Genomic DNA, 16,981 nt, shown 5'->3' on the forward strand with positions numbered 1-16,981 from the left:
CAGATTGTTCACTGTCAGGTGCCTATCATCCGCCATTTGCCTGCCTCTCGGCTGTCCATCGTCTGCCTTTCAATTATCCGTCACCCAACACACGAGGTTCACCTCTCGATTGTCCTACAACAGTCAGCAAACTGATCGCCAATTGCCAGTAGAGCACCAGCTGTCTGCTGTTGCCTGGAAGTTCACTGTCAAAGTACCTGCAGGTTTGATTACACGTGGCTGCCTCCATTTTGAGACAACAGCCAGGCCCTGTAGGACCCCTGACTGGACTAACTGAGCCCCGTCTCCAGGATTCCTCAGACCGACCGATCACTCCCTGCCTCCGGGGCCCTCACATGGACTGACTGCTCCCTGCCACCAGGACTCCCAGACAAACTGCGCTCTATCAACGGGACCCCAGACCAACTGACTGCAACCGGCCTCCAGGATCCCACAACCACACCAAACACACCCGACCTCCATGACCCCTGCCTGACCAACTGCATCCTGCCTCCAGGACCTCCAACTAACCACAGCCACACCCTGAGCTGCAGCTCCCCACTTGCCAACACATTTCAAAGCCAGAGTGACCATCTTGGATAATCCTGGAAGCCTTAGCTCCGATCTTTCGGTGGGGCAAATCCCATCCTGAGACGCCTGCTGGAGGCTTGAAGCTCATTGTCAGGAACCTCTCATGCATCAGGCTACTGAACACTGGGAGGTTTCATTACTAAGTGACTGTTATACTATATATTCTTTTTTCTCCTTATTGAAAAAATTTAAGTTTTTATTTCTTTACTTTCCTAGCTCTTTTCCTTTTGTTTATCTGTTCCCTCAGAGTCTCTCCCTTTTCGCATGCTAACATCCAATTTCTTTTGATTACACTCTCACCCTTTCTATTATCTAGAACTTCTGTATATTCTTTTCTTAACCCATTAACAGCCACATTCTACATCCCTCTGCATCCTCTTTGTCCTCCATTTGAAACTGCAGATGGTCTTACAAATCTGTTTGTTTTACTGAAGACAATATTTAAACTCATTTTGTTTATTATGACAATTTTGTTCTTGTCCTCATAGGGGCTATTTGGTTTAGGATTGCATAGTGTCTGATTTGGGCACTGCTAATATTGATCTCCCCTTAAAGAAAAGCGTTTTAGAAACCTATAGGGCCACTATAAGCCTATAAGGGGAAATCTGCAATACCCAACATCTGCACTGCTAGAGGGGAAGATACATGAACAACATGAAAAAGCAAGGGAAGAAAATGATCCAAACAAATCTAGATTCTATATCAATAGAATCAAATGAGAGTATGGTAGAAGAAATGTCAGAAAAGGACATCAGATTATACATGATTAAGATGATTCCCAAAGCAAAGGATGAGATAAGAGAGCAAATGCAGGCAATAAATGATAATACCAATAAGTTGAAAGAGCAACTTCAGGAAGCAAAAGATCATTTCAATGAAGAGATAGAGATTCTCAGAAAAAACCAAATGGAAATCCTTGAAATGAAGGAAACCGTAAACCAAATGAAAAACTCAATGGAAAGCATCACCAAAAGACTAGACCACATGGAAGACAGAACCTCAGACAATGAAGACAAAATATTTAATCTTGAAAATAAAGTTGCCCAAACAGAGAAGATGGTAAGAAATCATGAACAGAATCTCCAAGAACTATGGGACATCATGAGAAGACCAAATTTAAGAATTATTGGGATTGAGGAAGGCACAGAGATACAAACCAAAGGAATGAACAGCCTATTCAATGAAATAATATCAGAAAATTTCCCAAACCTGAAGAATGAAATGGAAAATCAAATACAAGAGGCTTACAGAACACCAAATGCACAAAATCACAACAGATCCACACCAAGGCACATTATAATGAAAATGCCTAACATTCAAAATAAAGATAGGATTTTGAAGGCCACGAGAGAAAAGCATCAAATTACATATAGGAGGAGACCAATACGGATAGCAGCCGACTTCTCAACCCAGACTCTAAAAGCTAGAAGGGCCTGGAACAACGTATTTCAAGCTCTGAAGGAACATGGTTGCCAACCAAGAATCCTATACCCAGCAAAATTAACCTTCAGATTTGAAGATGAAATAAAATCCTTCCATGATAAACAAAAGTTAAAAGAATTTACAAATAGAAAACCTATGCTACAGAATGTTCTCAACAAAATATTCCATGAGGAGGAAATGAAAAGCAACAATGTAGGTCAGCAAAGGGAGAAACGACCTTAGAGAAAAACCACTCAAAGGAGAAACCAAGCCAATTTAATAACCAAAAATAAGCCAAATGACTGGGAGCACAAATAACATCTCAATAATAACCCTGAACGTTAATGGCCTAAACTCATCAATCAAAAGACATAGACTAGCAGAATGGATTAAAAAGAAAGACCCAACAATCTGCTGCCTTCAAGAGACTCATCTCATAGAAAAAGACATCCACACACTAAAGGTGAAAGGATGGGAAAAAACCTACCACGCACATGAACTCAGTAAAAAAGCAGGGGTTTCCATCCTTATAACAGATAAAGTGGACTTCAAGCCAAAGTTAGTCAGAAGGGATAAAGAAGGACAGTTCATACTGCTTAAGGGAACTATAAATCAGGAAGACATAACCATAGTAAATATTTATGCCCCAAACAATGGTGCATCCATGTATATCAAACAAATCCTTCTCAATTCCAGGAATCAAATAGAACACAGCACAATAATTCTGGGTGACTTTAACACACCACTGTCACCACTGGATAGGTCTTCCAAACAAAAACCAACCAAAGAAACCATAGAACTCAATAACACAATCAATAACCTAGACTTAACAGACATATATAGAATATTCCATCCATCAATGAGTGAATTCACTTTCTTCTCAGCAGCACATGGAACCTTCTCAAAAATAGACCATATGTTATGCCACAAAGTAGCCTTTAGGAAATGCAAAAAAATAGAGATACTACCTTGTGTTCTATCAGATCATAATGGAATGAAATTAGAAATCAATGACAAAATAAAAAAACAGGAATTACTCCAACACCTGGAGACTAAATAATATGCTATTGAATGAAACATGGATAACAGAAAACATCAGGCAGGAGGTAAAAAAATTCTTAGAGGTCAATAAGAACAATGATACAACATATCAAAATCTCTGGGACACTTTGAAAGTGGTACTAAGAGGAAAATTCATTGCATGGAGCACATTCAAGGAACGAACAAAAAGTCAACAACTAAATGACCTAACATTACAGCTCAAAGCCCTAGAAAAAGAAGAACAGAATAACAGCAAAAGTAGTAGAAGACAGGAAATAATTAAAATCAGAGCTGAAATCAATGAAATTGAAACAAAAGAAACAATTCAAAAAATTGACAAAACAAAAAGTTGGTTCTTTGGAAAAGTAAACAAAATAGACAAACCCTTAGCCACACTAACAAAGAGAAGGAGAGAGGAAACTCTAATTACTAAAATTCGTGATGAAAAAGGAAGTATGATGACAGACACCACTGAGATACAGAACATAATGAGAAGTTACTTTGAAAATCTGTATTCCAACATAATAGAAAATACCGAAGACATTGACAAATTTCTAGAGACATATGCTCCTCCCAAACTGAACCAGGAGGACATACACAATTTAAACAGATCAACATCAAGCAATGAAACAGAAGAAGCCATTAAAAACCTACCATCCAAGAAAAACCCAGGACCAGACAGATTCTCAGCTGAGTTCTACAAGGCCTTCAAAGAAGAACTCATTCCAATACTTCTCAAAGTATTCCAGGAAATACAAAAGGAGGGAACCCTACCAAACTCATTCTATTAAGCTAATATCACCCTCATACCCAAACCAGGAAAAGACACATCAAGGAAAGAAAATTTTAGACCAATATCCTTGATGAATATAGATGCAAAGAACCTTGGCAAAACACTGGCAAACCATATCCAAAAACATATTAAGAAAATCGTGCACCACGATCAAGTGGGGTTCATCCCTGGAATGCAAGGATGGTTTAACATTCATAAATCAATAAACATAATCCATCATGTCAATAGACTTAAGGATAAGAATCATATGGTTATATTAATTGATGCAGAAAAAGCATTTGACAAAATACAACACCCCTTCATGCTCAAAACACTAGAAAAAATAGGGATAGTAGGAACATACCTGAACATTGTAAAGGTTATTTATGCTAAGCCCAGGGCCAACATCATTCTTAATGGAGAAAAACTGAAAGCATTCCCTTTAAAAACAGGAACAAGACAGGGATGACCTCTTTCACCACTTCTATTCAACATTGTCCTCGAAACTCTAGCCAGAGCATTTAGGCAGACTAAAGAAATTAAAGGGATATGAATAGGAAAAGAGGAACATAAGCTCTCACTGTTTGCTGATGACATGATCCTATATTTAGAATCATGAAAAAACTCCTCCAGAAAACTTCTAGACCTCATCAATGAATTCAGCAAAATAGCAGGCTGTAAAATCAACACATATAAATCTAAAGCATTTTTATACACAAGCGACGAAACAACTGAAAGGGAAATGAGGAAAACAACTCCATTTGCAATAGCCTCAAAAAAAAATAAAATACTTGGGAATCAATTTAACCAGAGAGGTAAAAGATCTCTACAATGAAAACTTCAAAACATTGAAGAAAGAAATTGAGGAAGACCTTAGAAGATGGGAAGATCTCCCATGTTCTTGGATAGGAAGAATTAATATTGTCAAAATGGCCATACTACAAAAAGTACTATACAGATTCAATGCAATTCCAATTAAAATCCCAATGATGTACCTTACATAAATAGAGCAAGCAGTCATGAAATTCATCTGGAAGAATAAGAAACCCAGAATAGCTAAAGCAATCCTTAGCAGGAAGAATGAAACAGGGGGTATCGCAATACCAGAACTTCAACTACACTACAAAGCAATAGTAACAAAAACGATATGGTATTGGCACCAAAATAGACAGGAAGATCAATGGTACAGAATAGAGGACACGGACACAAACCCAAATAAATACAATTTTATCATACTAGACAAAGGTGCCAGAAATATGCAATGGAGAAAAGATAGCCTCTTCAACAAATGGTGCTGGGAAAACTGGAAATCCATATGCAACAGAATGAAACTAAACCCCTATCGCTCACCCTGCACAAAAATCAACTCACAATGGATCAAGAACCTTGAAATCAGAACAGAGACCCTGCATCTTATAGAAGAAAAAGTAGGTCCAAATATTCAACATGTTTAGGATCAGACTTCCTTAACAGGACTCCCATAGCACAAGAAATAAAAGCAAGAATCAATAAATGGGATACATTCAAACTAAATAGCTTTCTCTCAGCAAAGGAAACTATCAGCAATGCAAAGAGAGAGCCTACAGAGTGGGAGAAAATCCTTGCCACTCATACTTCAGATAGAGCACTGATTTCCAGAATATATAAAGAACTCAAAAAACTCTACACAAAGAATACAAATAACCCAATCAAAAAATGGGCTAAGGATATGAAGAGACGCTTCACAGAAGAAGATCTACAAGCAATCAACAAACATGAAAAAATGTTCACCATATTTAGTAATAAGAGAAATGCAAATCAAAACTACCCTAAGATTCCATCTCACCCCAATTAGAATGGCGATTATCAAGAATACAAGCAACAATAGCTGTTGGAGAGGATGTGGGGAAAAAGATACACTCATACATTGCTGGTGGGGGGTGCAAATTAGTGCAGCCACTCTGAAAAGCGGTGTGTAGATTCCTTAGAAACCTTGGAATGGACCCACCATTTGACCCAGCTATACCACTCCTCGGCCTATACCCAAAGGACTTAAAATCAGCATACTACAGAGATACAGCCACATCAATGTTCATAGCTGCTCAATTCACAATAGCCAGACTGTGGACCAACCTAGATGTCCTTCAATTGATAAATGGATAAGGAAATTGTGATATATATATATATATATATATATATATATATATATATATACACACACACAATGGAATATTACTCAGCTATAAAGAATAATAAAATTATGTCATTTGCAGGCAAATGGATGAAATTGGAGACTATCATGCTAAGTGAGATGAGCCAATCTCAAAAAACCAAAGGACGAATGATCTTGCTGATAAGCGGATGATGACACACAATGAGGGGTTGGAGGGGAGCAAGAATGGCGGAAGGAGGGACTGTATAGAGGGAAAAGAGGGGTGGGAGGGGTGGGGGTGGAAAAAATAACAATGAATCAAACATCATTACCCTATGTAAATGTATGATTACACAAATGGTATGCCTTTATTCCCTGTACAAACAGAAACAACATATATCCCATTTGTTTACAATAAAATAAATTAAAATGAAAATTTAAAAAAAAAACAATTCTTTGCTGCAAAAAAAAAAAAAAATGATATTGGCCATGGGCTTAGAATAAATAGCCTTTACAATGTTCAGGTATGTTCCTACTATACCTATTTTTTCTAGTGTTTTGAACATGAAGGGATGTTGTATTTTATCAAATGCTTTTTCTGTGTCAATTGAAATAACCATATGATTCTTATCCTTAAGTCTATTGATGGAATGGATTGTTTATTGATTTACAGATGTTAAACCATCCTTGCATTCCAGGGATGAACCCCACTTGATCGTGGTACATGATTTTCTTAATATGTTTTTGGATATGGTTTGCCAGTGTTTTGCCAAGGTTCTTTGCATCTATATTCATCAAGGATATTGGTCTAAAATTTTCTTTCCTTGATGTGTCTTTTCCTGGTTTGGGTATGAGGGTGATATTAGCTTAATAGAATGAGTTTGGTAGGGTACCCTCCTTTTTTTTTTTTTATTTCCTGGAATACTTTGAGAAGTATTGGAATGAGTTCTTCTTTGAAGGCCTTGTAGAACTCAGCTGAGAATCCATCTGGTCCTGGGCTTTTCTTGGATGGTAGGCTTTTGATGTCTTCTTCTGTTTCATTGCTTGATGTTGATCTGTTTAAATTGTGTATGTCCTCCTGGTTCAGTTTGGGAGGAGCGTATGTCTCTAGAAATTTGTCGATGTTTTTGGTATTTTCTATTTTGTTGGAATACAGATTTTCAAAGTAACTTCTCATTATGTTCTGTATCTCAGTGGTGTCTGTCATGATATTTCCTTTTTCATCACGAAATTTAGTAATTAGAGTTTCCTCTCTCCTTCTCTTTGTTAGTGTGGCTAAGGGTTTGTCTATTTTGTTTACTTTTCCAAAGAACCAACTTTTTGTTTTGTCAATTTTTTGAATTGTTTCTTTTGTTTCAATTTCATTGATTTCAGCTCTGATTTTAATTATTTCCTGTCTTCTACTACTTTTGCTGTTATTCTGTTCTTCTTTTTCTAGGGCTTTGAGCTGTAATGTTAGGTCATTTAGTTGTTGACTTTTTGTTCGTTCCTTGAATGTGCTCCATGCAATGAATTTTCCTCTTAGTACCACTTTCAAAGTGTCCCAGAGATTTTGATATGTTGTATCATTGTTCTTATTGACCTCTAAGAATTTTTTTACCTCCTGCCTGATGTTTTCTGTTATCCATGTTTCATTCAATAGCATATTATTTAGTCTCCAGGTGTTGGAGTAATTCCTGTTTTTTTATTTTGTCATTGATTTCTAATTTCATTCCATTATGATCTGATAGAACACAAGGTAGTATCTCTATTTTTTTGCATTTCTTAAAGGCTACTTTGTGGCATAACATATGGTCTATTTTTGAGAAGGTTCCATGTGCTGCTGAGAAGAAAGTGAATTCACTCATTGATGGATGGAATATTCTATATATGTCTGTTAAGTCTAGGTTATTGATTGTGTTATTGAGTTCTATGGTTTCTTTGGTTGGTTTTTGTTTGGAAGACCTATCCAGTGGTGACAGTGGTGTGTTAAAGTCACCCAGAATTATTGTGCTGTGTTCTATTTGATTCCTGGAATTGAGAAGGATTTGTTTGATATACATGGATGCACCATTGTTTGGGGCATAAATATTTACTATGGTTATGTCTTCCTGATTTATAGTTCCCTTAAGCAGTATGAACTGTCCTTCTTTATCCCTTCTGACTAACTTTGGCTTGAAGTCCACTTTATCTGTTATAAGGATGGAAACCCCTGCTTTTTTACTGAGTTCATGTGCGTGGTAGGTTTTTTCCCATCCTTTCACCTTTAGTGTGTGGATGTCTTTTTCTATGAGATGAGTCTCTTGAAGGCAGCAGATTGTTGGGTCTTTCTTTTTAATCCATTCTGCTAGTCTATGTCTTTTGATTGATGAGTTTAGGCCATTAACGTTCAGGGTTATTATTGAGATGTTATTTGTGCTCCCAGTCATTTGGCTTATTTTTGGTTATTAAATTGGCTTGGTTTCTCCTTTGAGTGGTTTTTCTCTAAGGTCGTTTCTCCCTTTGCTGACCTACATTGTTGCTTTTCATTTCCTCCTCATGGAATATTTTGTTGAGAACATTCTGTAGCATAGGTTTTCTATTTGTAAATTCTTTTAACTTTTGTTTATCATGGAAGGATTTTATTTCATCTTCAAATCTGAAGGTTAATTTTGCTGGGTATAGGATTCTTGGTTGGCAACCATGTTCCTTCAGAGCTTGAAATACGTTGTTCCAGGCCCTTCTAGCTTTTAGAGTCTGGGTTGAGAAGTCGGCTGCTATCCGTATTGGTCTCCTCCTATATGTAATTTGATGCTTTTCTCTCGTGGCCTTCAAAATCCTATCTTTATTTTGAATGTTAGGCATTTTCATTATAATGTGCCTTGGTGTGGATCTGTTGTGATTTTGTGCATTTGGTGTTCTGTAAGCCTCTTGTATTTGATTTTCCATTTCATTCTTCAGGTTTGGGAAATTTTCTGATATTATTTCATTGAATAGGCTGTTCATTCCTTTGGTTTGTATCTCTGTGCCTTCCTCAATCCCAATAATTCTTAAATTTGGTCTTCTCATGATGTCCCATAGTTCTTGGAGATTCTGTTCATGATTTCTTACCATCTTCTCTGTTTGGGCAACTTTATTTTCAAGATTAAATATTTTGTCTTCATTGTCTGAGGTTCTGTCTTCCATGTGGTCTAGTCTTTTGGTGATGCTTTCCATTGAGTTTTTCATTTGGTTTACGGTTTCCTTCATTTCAAGGATTTCCATTTGGTTTTTTCTGAGAATCTCTATCTCTTCATTGAAATGATCTTTTGCTTCCTGAAGTTGCTCTTTCAACTTATTGGTATTATCATTTATTGCCTGCATTTGCTCTCTTATCTCATCCTTTGCTTTGGGAATCATCTTAATCATGTATAATCTGATGTCTTTTTCTGACATTTCTTCTACCATACTCTCATTTGATTCTATTGATATAGAATCTAGATTTGTTTGGATCATTTTCTTCCCTTGCTTTTTCATGTTGTTCATGTATCTTCCCCTCTAGCACTGCAGATCTGGGGTATTGCAGTTTCTCCCCTACAGGCTTATAGTGATCCTATAGGTTTCCAAAACCTTTTCATTAAGGGGGAGATCAATATTAGCAGTGCCCAGTTCAGAAAGTAAGCAATCCTAGACCAAATAACCCCTATGAGGCCATTAACAATATTGTCATAATAAACAGAATGAGTTCAATTATTATCTTCAGTATAACAAAAAGATTTGCAATAAGGTCTGCAGTCTCTAATGGAGGACAAATAGGATGCGGAGGGGTGTAAGATGTAGCTGTTAATGGGATAAGAAAAGAATATATAGAAGTTCTAGATAATAGAAAGAGTGAGAGTTTAATCAAAAGAAGTTGGTTGTTAGCATGCCAAAAGGGAGAAAGAGACTCTGAGGAAACAGGTAAACAAAAGGAAAAGAGAGCAAGAAACGTAAAGAAATAAAAACAAATTTTTTCAATAAGGAGAAGAAAGAAAATCTACAGTATAAAAGTCATATAGTAATGAATCCTCCCAGTCTTCAGTAGCCTGATACATGAGAGGTACCTGACAATGAGCTTCAAGTCTCCAGCAGGCATCTTCCAGATGAGATTTGCCCCACCAAAAGATCGGAGCTAAGGCTTCCAGGATTATCCAAGATGGCCACTCTGGCTTCTAAATGTGTTGGCAAATGGGGAGCCTGAGCTTGGGGTGTGGGCGTGGTCTGCTGTAGGTCCTGGATGCAGGGTGCTGTTGGTCAGACAGGGGTCATGGAGATGGGGTGTGGTTGGTCTGGTTGTGGGATCCTCGAGGCAGGGTGCAATCAGTCATTCTGAGGTGTTCTGGTGATAGGGTGCAGTCAATCAGTCTGGGGGTCCTGGTGGCAGGGAGCAGTCTATGTGAGAGCCCCGGAGGCAGGGAGTGATCAGTCGGGCTGAGGTAAACTGGAGACGGGGCTCAGTCAGTACAGCCAGGGGTCCTACAGGGCCTGGCTGTTGTCTCAAAATGGCGGCAGCCACATGTAACCAAACCTGCAGGTACTGTGACAGTGAACTTCCAGGCAAAAGTAGGCAGCTGGCGCTCCACTGGCGGTCTGTGGTCAGTCTGCTGGCAGCTGTTGGACCATTGGGAGGTGAACCTAGGGTGGTGGATGCCTGATAGGTGAAAGGCAGGCGATGGACAGGCAAGAGGCAGGCAAATGGTGGATGATAGGCACCTGACAGTGAGCAATCTGCACCCAAAAAGGCGTCAATATGCTGGCAGATTGCAGGTGATTGTAGTAGACAAATGGGGTAAACAGTAGGGGATCGATAAGCAGCAAAAACTGCCTCACCAAGAAACAGATATCCTCTGCTTGAAACCGGAGTTATGGAGCGACAAGGAATGCAGCCTCCCTCTAGTCCACCATCTTGGATCTCCCTCTGGAATCATTTTTTGATTATGGCATAAACACCACATGTATTTAACTAATAAACATATAGGTCTACGTTGAAGCACAAGGTAGAGTGGGTATATACAGATGTGAAATTGTAGATTTTCTGAATGACAATTTTGACAGTTTAATGAACACATGCTTTTAAACATATTTTTTAAAATAGGAATACTTTCCAAACCAAAGACTAAAATGACAAATGATCACTGAGTCATCATACTATTTAAAACAGTCTTCTGCATAACTCAGCAAAAGTTTTTTCCCATCCTGTCACCAAAAAGTGTCAGTGTTTAAGTTACTTAGGGCAATTTCTAGCACCCTCTAGTGGCAAGTTACTCGGAGGAAATAAATTTGAAAAGTCTGCTGTATCGATTCTGGTCTTATGCCTAGATCTGATTCATTTTAGACATAATACCTACTTAGACACTATAATATAATAGCACGGCAGGGGGCATATAGTATGTATATGTTTATAAAAGAAGTCCTCTTATCTAAAGCTAGTCTGAGGAGTAAGAGAATGCTGGAAGTTCTACTAAGAAGTCAGAATCTATCCTAGTAAATCATTCAAAGAAAAAAGCAACACATTAACTCTGAGGGAATCCATATAAGTTCTTCAAAGTGTCTGGCAATCAAAAGAGATGCTCCAAAACATTGTAGGACATGAGGCTAATATCACATTATTGACTCTGCTCCTATTTTAATCTTCTATTGGTTATGGATGATTTTGTCATTGTTGTGTTTAATTTATGTATTTATTTGTTTATTTTTGGTGGATTAGATGAGAGGGAAGAAGAGAGGAATTAAAGTGTTAAATTTTGAGAATGAACAAGTTTGTTAGCAATTGATAGTACACTAGACAAAAAATCAGCAAAGATATGAGTACTCAACACCTTCTAGAAAAAGGATATAAAAGATACTTTAACCCAGTAATAGAATACTATTCTTATAATGTGCCCAAACCATATAAATAACTATAAGCCATCTCTCATGATAGAAAGAAAAGTTATCAAGTTTAAAACGACTGAAATTATACTCCGTGTGTTCTAGAAGACAGTAAGATAAAAGAAAATCTTCAAAAATTTGTAAAATAAGCACACTGCTAAATAATCTATGGGTCAAGAAAGTTTGAAGAAAAATAAAATAGATACTGAACTAAGTGAAAATAAAACCTTCAAAAATTTGTAGAATAGAGCTAAAGCCATACATAGAAGTAAATTTATAGCATTGAAAACATTAGACTTGAGGAATAGGCTCAAATCAATAATCATTGCTACTGCATGAGAAATCATAGGCAGTGTGTGGGGGGGTGATTAGAGAGAAAAATAAATGAAAAACAAGCAGAAGAAAGGATTTAATAAAGATAAAAGCAGAGCTTAATTAAATTAAAAATGAAAACAAAGAAATCAATGAGACAAAGAGCTGGTTGTTTAAAATAATTAATAAAATTCACAAAATTATAATAACATAGTGAAGGAAATAATAGACAATTTTTCAGTATCAAGTGTTAAATGGAATATTAATTACTATAGACCCTGAAGACATCAAAGTGTAATGAGGAAATACTGCTTTGTGGGTATGCTGTGGGCACAGTGTGACACCCAAAGGTTCAGGTGTTGGAAGTGTGGTCCTCAGTGTGGTGATATTGGTAGATAGTGTGGAACATTTCAGAAGTACACCAAGTAAAAGGATATTGGGCCAATGGGCATCATATTTCGAAGGGGATTAGGATATTTTTGTGGGAACCCAGCTAATTCCTTAAGAGTTAGTTAATACAAAAGAATGAGCCTTGCTTCTACACGCTCTCTGCCTTCCTGTCATCTCCTAGAATCTTTCCTTTGTGTGTTGGAAATGCTCTCTCCATTGTGATGCCATCTACCATTTGGCCCTCACTGGAGAGCAAGCAAATGGGACTGCTGGATCTAGGACTTCCAGCATCTACTACTGCAAGATAAATAAGCCTCTTTCTTTACGTAGTATCTACTCTCTGGTGTTTCATGAGAATAAAAAAATATGCATTAATACAACCAAACAATTGAAAACACGCAAAAATTGAGATGAAATAGTTCAATCTGTGGAAAAGCATGAACTACCACAAGAAGAATAATATTGGGTGGTGGAATGATCATTATGGAAATTAAATTTCTAATTTGAAAATCTCCAACAGGGTCTTCAGGTATAGATAACATCATGGAGAATTCTACCACACATCTAAAGAAGAAATAATATTACCTCTATGCAGTTATTTCCAGGAAGTAGAACAGGGAACAATTCTGTTTATTTTATGAAGTTAATAATAACAGATCATTAACCTGGAAAAGATGGTACCAAAATAAAACAATGAAAGAAACCCCAAATTGACAGGCCAACATCCATCATTAATACAGACGTGGAAGTCCCTAAATAATGCATTGAAGTCATGTGATTGGATTAATTAATATAGAAATATCCTATGACAAAATTCAACTCCTATGGATTAAAAAAATGAAAAAATAGGAATAGAGAGTGTTGCAGGTTAAATTTGTATTTCCTAAATCATATGTTCAGGTTCTAACCACATACCTAAGGATAAGGCCTTTTTTAAAGAAATAGTATTATCTGAGGAAATTACCTTAAATGGGCTCATATGGGAGTAGGGTGTGCTGTTAATTCAGAGTGACCTCATAAGGAGAGTGAGGAATCAGGGGGCTACTGGTTCAATAGGACTTGCTTTCTTACGGGGAGAGCAGGGCAAGCTCTTGATTCACTGTGTCTTGCATCCTTATGTGATTATCTTTTCTCCTATCTAGTTGATTTTTTGTAGTGAGATATTTGAATTCCCATCCCTTTCACTTTGGGTATGTGCTACAGGTATTTCTTTGTGGTTCCCATGGTCATTCCATTTAATATGAAAAACAGAAACGAGTCCGATATGAACCTAGAGCAGTGTGACTTCAGTTACACAGAGAATGCTGCCCCTGTTCATTTCCACCCCCAATTCCCTTGTTACATGTGTATGTCTTGTATGTGGAATAAAGGCTCAAGTGGCATCTGAGGGCCTATGTACCTCAACAAAGTGAAACAACTTTTGAGACATCACCTGGGTCAGCAGAGTGTCTCGATCTCTTTTAAAAGAAATATTCTTTTCTGAACCTGGAGCCCTTAGTGGGTATGTTCTTGCAAATTTCTGAGATGTTCTCAATGCTTCTTACTTACTGTGTTTGTGCAAACCACTTAGCATCTCTTTAGTGGCTATAATCTCTTCAACAAGTACATCTCCCTTATCCTCAGTTTTACATGTGCTTTTCTGACCCAACTGCAAGTTTTAAAAATGTGTTTAGCTCTAAATTCTGCCCTCCCCCACCTTCTCACAGTAAATCAGGCTAAATGCTGTCAGCAATATGCATGCCAGGGACTGAATGCTGTGCCATCTTAAAATTTTCCTCCACCAGAGTAAGTAGTTCATTGCTTTTAAATTCAGCCTCACACAGAGTTGTGGGACATGGGCAAAATGTAATCAAGTTTTTAGTACAAATTTCTGTTTCTGTTAGCTTTTTTGTTGCTATAAACAACCACTCCCCTGTAAGAACAACTTAGAGGGTAACAAGTTTTTCCAGGGATCATGATTTGAGAGGTCTCATTGCATAGAGATGACCAACTCCATTGCTCTTGGCCCAAGGTGAGGCAGCACATCATGGGACAGGGCCCAGCTTAGGAAAGCTGCTCCCCTTATGGCAGCAAGGAAGCAGAGAGGGCAAGGTGTTGAAGGGAAGAAGTGCACTTCCAGGTCATGACCCTAAAGACCTCTTCCAATTGTGCCCTACCTGCCTATAGTTGCCACCCAGTTAGTGGGTAGAATCCAGTAGGGTTGGATCAGGTTACAGCTCTCACAATCCAATCATTTTAAGGAATATCCTATATTAACATAGGAGCCTTGAGGTGGGGCACCTCATATCCAAACCATAACAGGCTGTAATCCTGTCTACTTAGGACACTGAGGCACAAGGATCATGGGGTCAAAGCCCAGGCTGAACAACTTCACAAGAACTTGTCTTAAAAAGGCTGTGGATGTACTTCAGTGGTAGAATATTTACCTAAATTGGGCAAGGCACTGGGTTCAATCACCAGTACCTTGGGGCAGGGGATGGTGGAGAGGGAGAGTGGGGTGCTTGAGGGAATGAGTTCTACTCTCCTGCCTCTTCCATCATGTGAGGATACAGCAATAAAGTGCTTTGACCTTGAACTTGTCAGTCTACAAAACTGGGAGAAGTTATGTTTTGCTAATAAATTACCCAGTCTAATGTATTTTGTTACAGCAGCACAGTCATCTGGAAATGCCTCCGTTTCTTCCCCCTTTGGGAAGGACACTTTTGCTGGTTCTAGGATTCTTGGTTTCCATTGTTCAAATGTTTTTCCATTTGTTCTTTATTGCTTTAAATCTATCAACCCACTGTCTTTTGCATTCCAGGGCTTCTAATGAGAAATCTAATGAGGACCATATGGGAAAATAATGATGAACCTTTCCTCCCTCTCAACCCCATAGGTGTGAAGACTGTGCTCTACAGTGTCTTAGGGAGCACAGCATTTTGTTCTATCATAATTTGAATGAGATGCTACCATACTTTTGATTCCAATTACTTGGAAGTAAAAGGAACCGAATACCTTAATGGTAGATGTGATAAGGTCTTCCAAAGTCCAAAGTTATTAGAGATTTTAGGATTTGAAATGACAAGTTCATTGAATTACTGGACAAATTTTAATTTCTAAAAAGCAAATATCAGTCTCCATAACCCACTTAAGCAAAAAAAAAAAAAATGTCTGGAGTCCTCCTATTCTTAAAATGGAAAAAGTTCTGGAGGCCCACAAGGAAGTTGACCACAGGAAGCTGACCATAGGAAGCTGACCACGAGGTTCATGCCCAGGCATGACTAGGTGATTTCTTGTTCTCATCTCACAAGTAGCCATGATAAGAAAAATTCAAACAGCAAGTATATTAAAGGTTGTCTACTGCTGAATTTTTGTCCACAAGTACAGGAATTTCTTGGTGGTGACCTGTCAGACTCACAGATAGCACATTTAGTGGTTGGTTGTTGTGGTCTCTGGATACTGTTTTTTGGTTTTTGTTTTGTCTTGTTTTGGTTTTTGTTGTTGTTGTTTTGGTCTTGTTTTTGACTTGTTGTTTGTTTGTTTGTTTTCCCTGGTAACCTTAGTTGGTGTTCCTTCTTAGGATGTATGGTCAGACTAGTCAGACTAGTGTAGTGTTGCAGGGGCTCAGTTCTTGGAATGAGTCAGTTTTCATGAACCATTATGAGGACCTGAGGGGCATTTGGCAGGGCAGATTTGACTAGGTGAAACTAACCCACCATTGCCTCACTGAGGCAGAGGTAGCAGTACATGTCCTGACAAAGTTAGTGCCGAGCCTCCCTGTCCTCTCTGAACCACATATGATGAGGACCCTGGAATATACCAATATAATTCAACTATTTCAGGTTATTGAGACCCACAGAAATATCTACATTGTGAAGGAGTATGCAGGTGGGGGACATCTATTTCTCCACTTCCCACTGGGTGGCACACAGAAGGAAGAAGCCTAGAGAATTTTCAGGCAAATAATGTGTGCTGTGGGATACTGACATAACAAGGGCATCATGCACTGAGACCTGAAGCCACAGAACATCATGGTGAATGCAAGCGGCAACATCAAACCCCTGGACTTTGACCTCAGCACCAGATTCACAGCTGGGCAAAAGCTGAACAGGTTCTGGTGTACTCTCTCATGTCTTGACCCCAAAATTGTCCTGATGCAAGCATATGAGGGTCCCCCAGTGGACATCTGGAACCTGAGTGTCATTCTGTATTTTACATTGACAGGGAACCGCCCATTTATGGGGACCACTGCTAAGGAGCTGCTGAGGCAGAGCATGCTTGCAAGTTACCACATCCTTCACTATGTTCCTGTGAAGGCACACAGGCTTATCCAAAATGCTATGTTCCTGTCAAGACATGAAGGCTTATAGACAAAATACTGACCTTGAATCCCAGGAAGTGGTGACTGTCAAGCAAATCTTTCAGCACCCATGGCTGAGGCAGGCTAAGCAGTATTTACTCTATCATTGTGGTGAGGCATTCCACAAACACACAGACCCTGCAGTAATCATGCTGTT

The sequence above is a fragment of the Sciurus carolinensis genome, chromosome 14, assembly GCF_902686445.1.
Source record: "Sciurus carolinensis chromosome 14, mSciCar1.2, whole genome shotgun sequence".
Classification (NCBI taxonomy): Eukaryota; Metazoa; Chordata; class Mammalia; order Rodentia; family Sciuridae; genus Sciurus; species Sciurus carolinensis.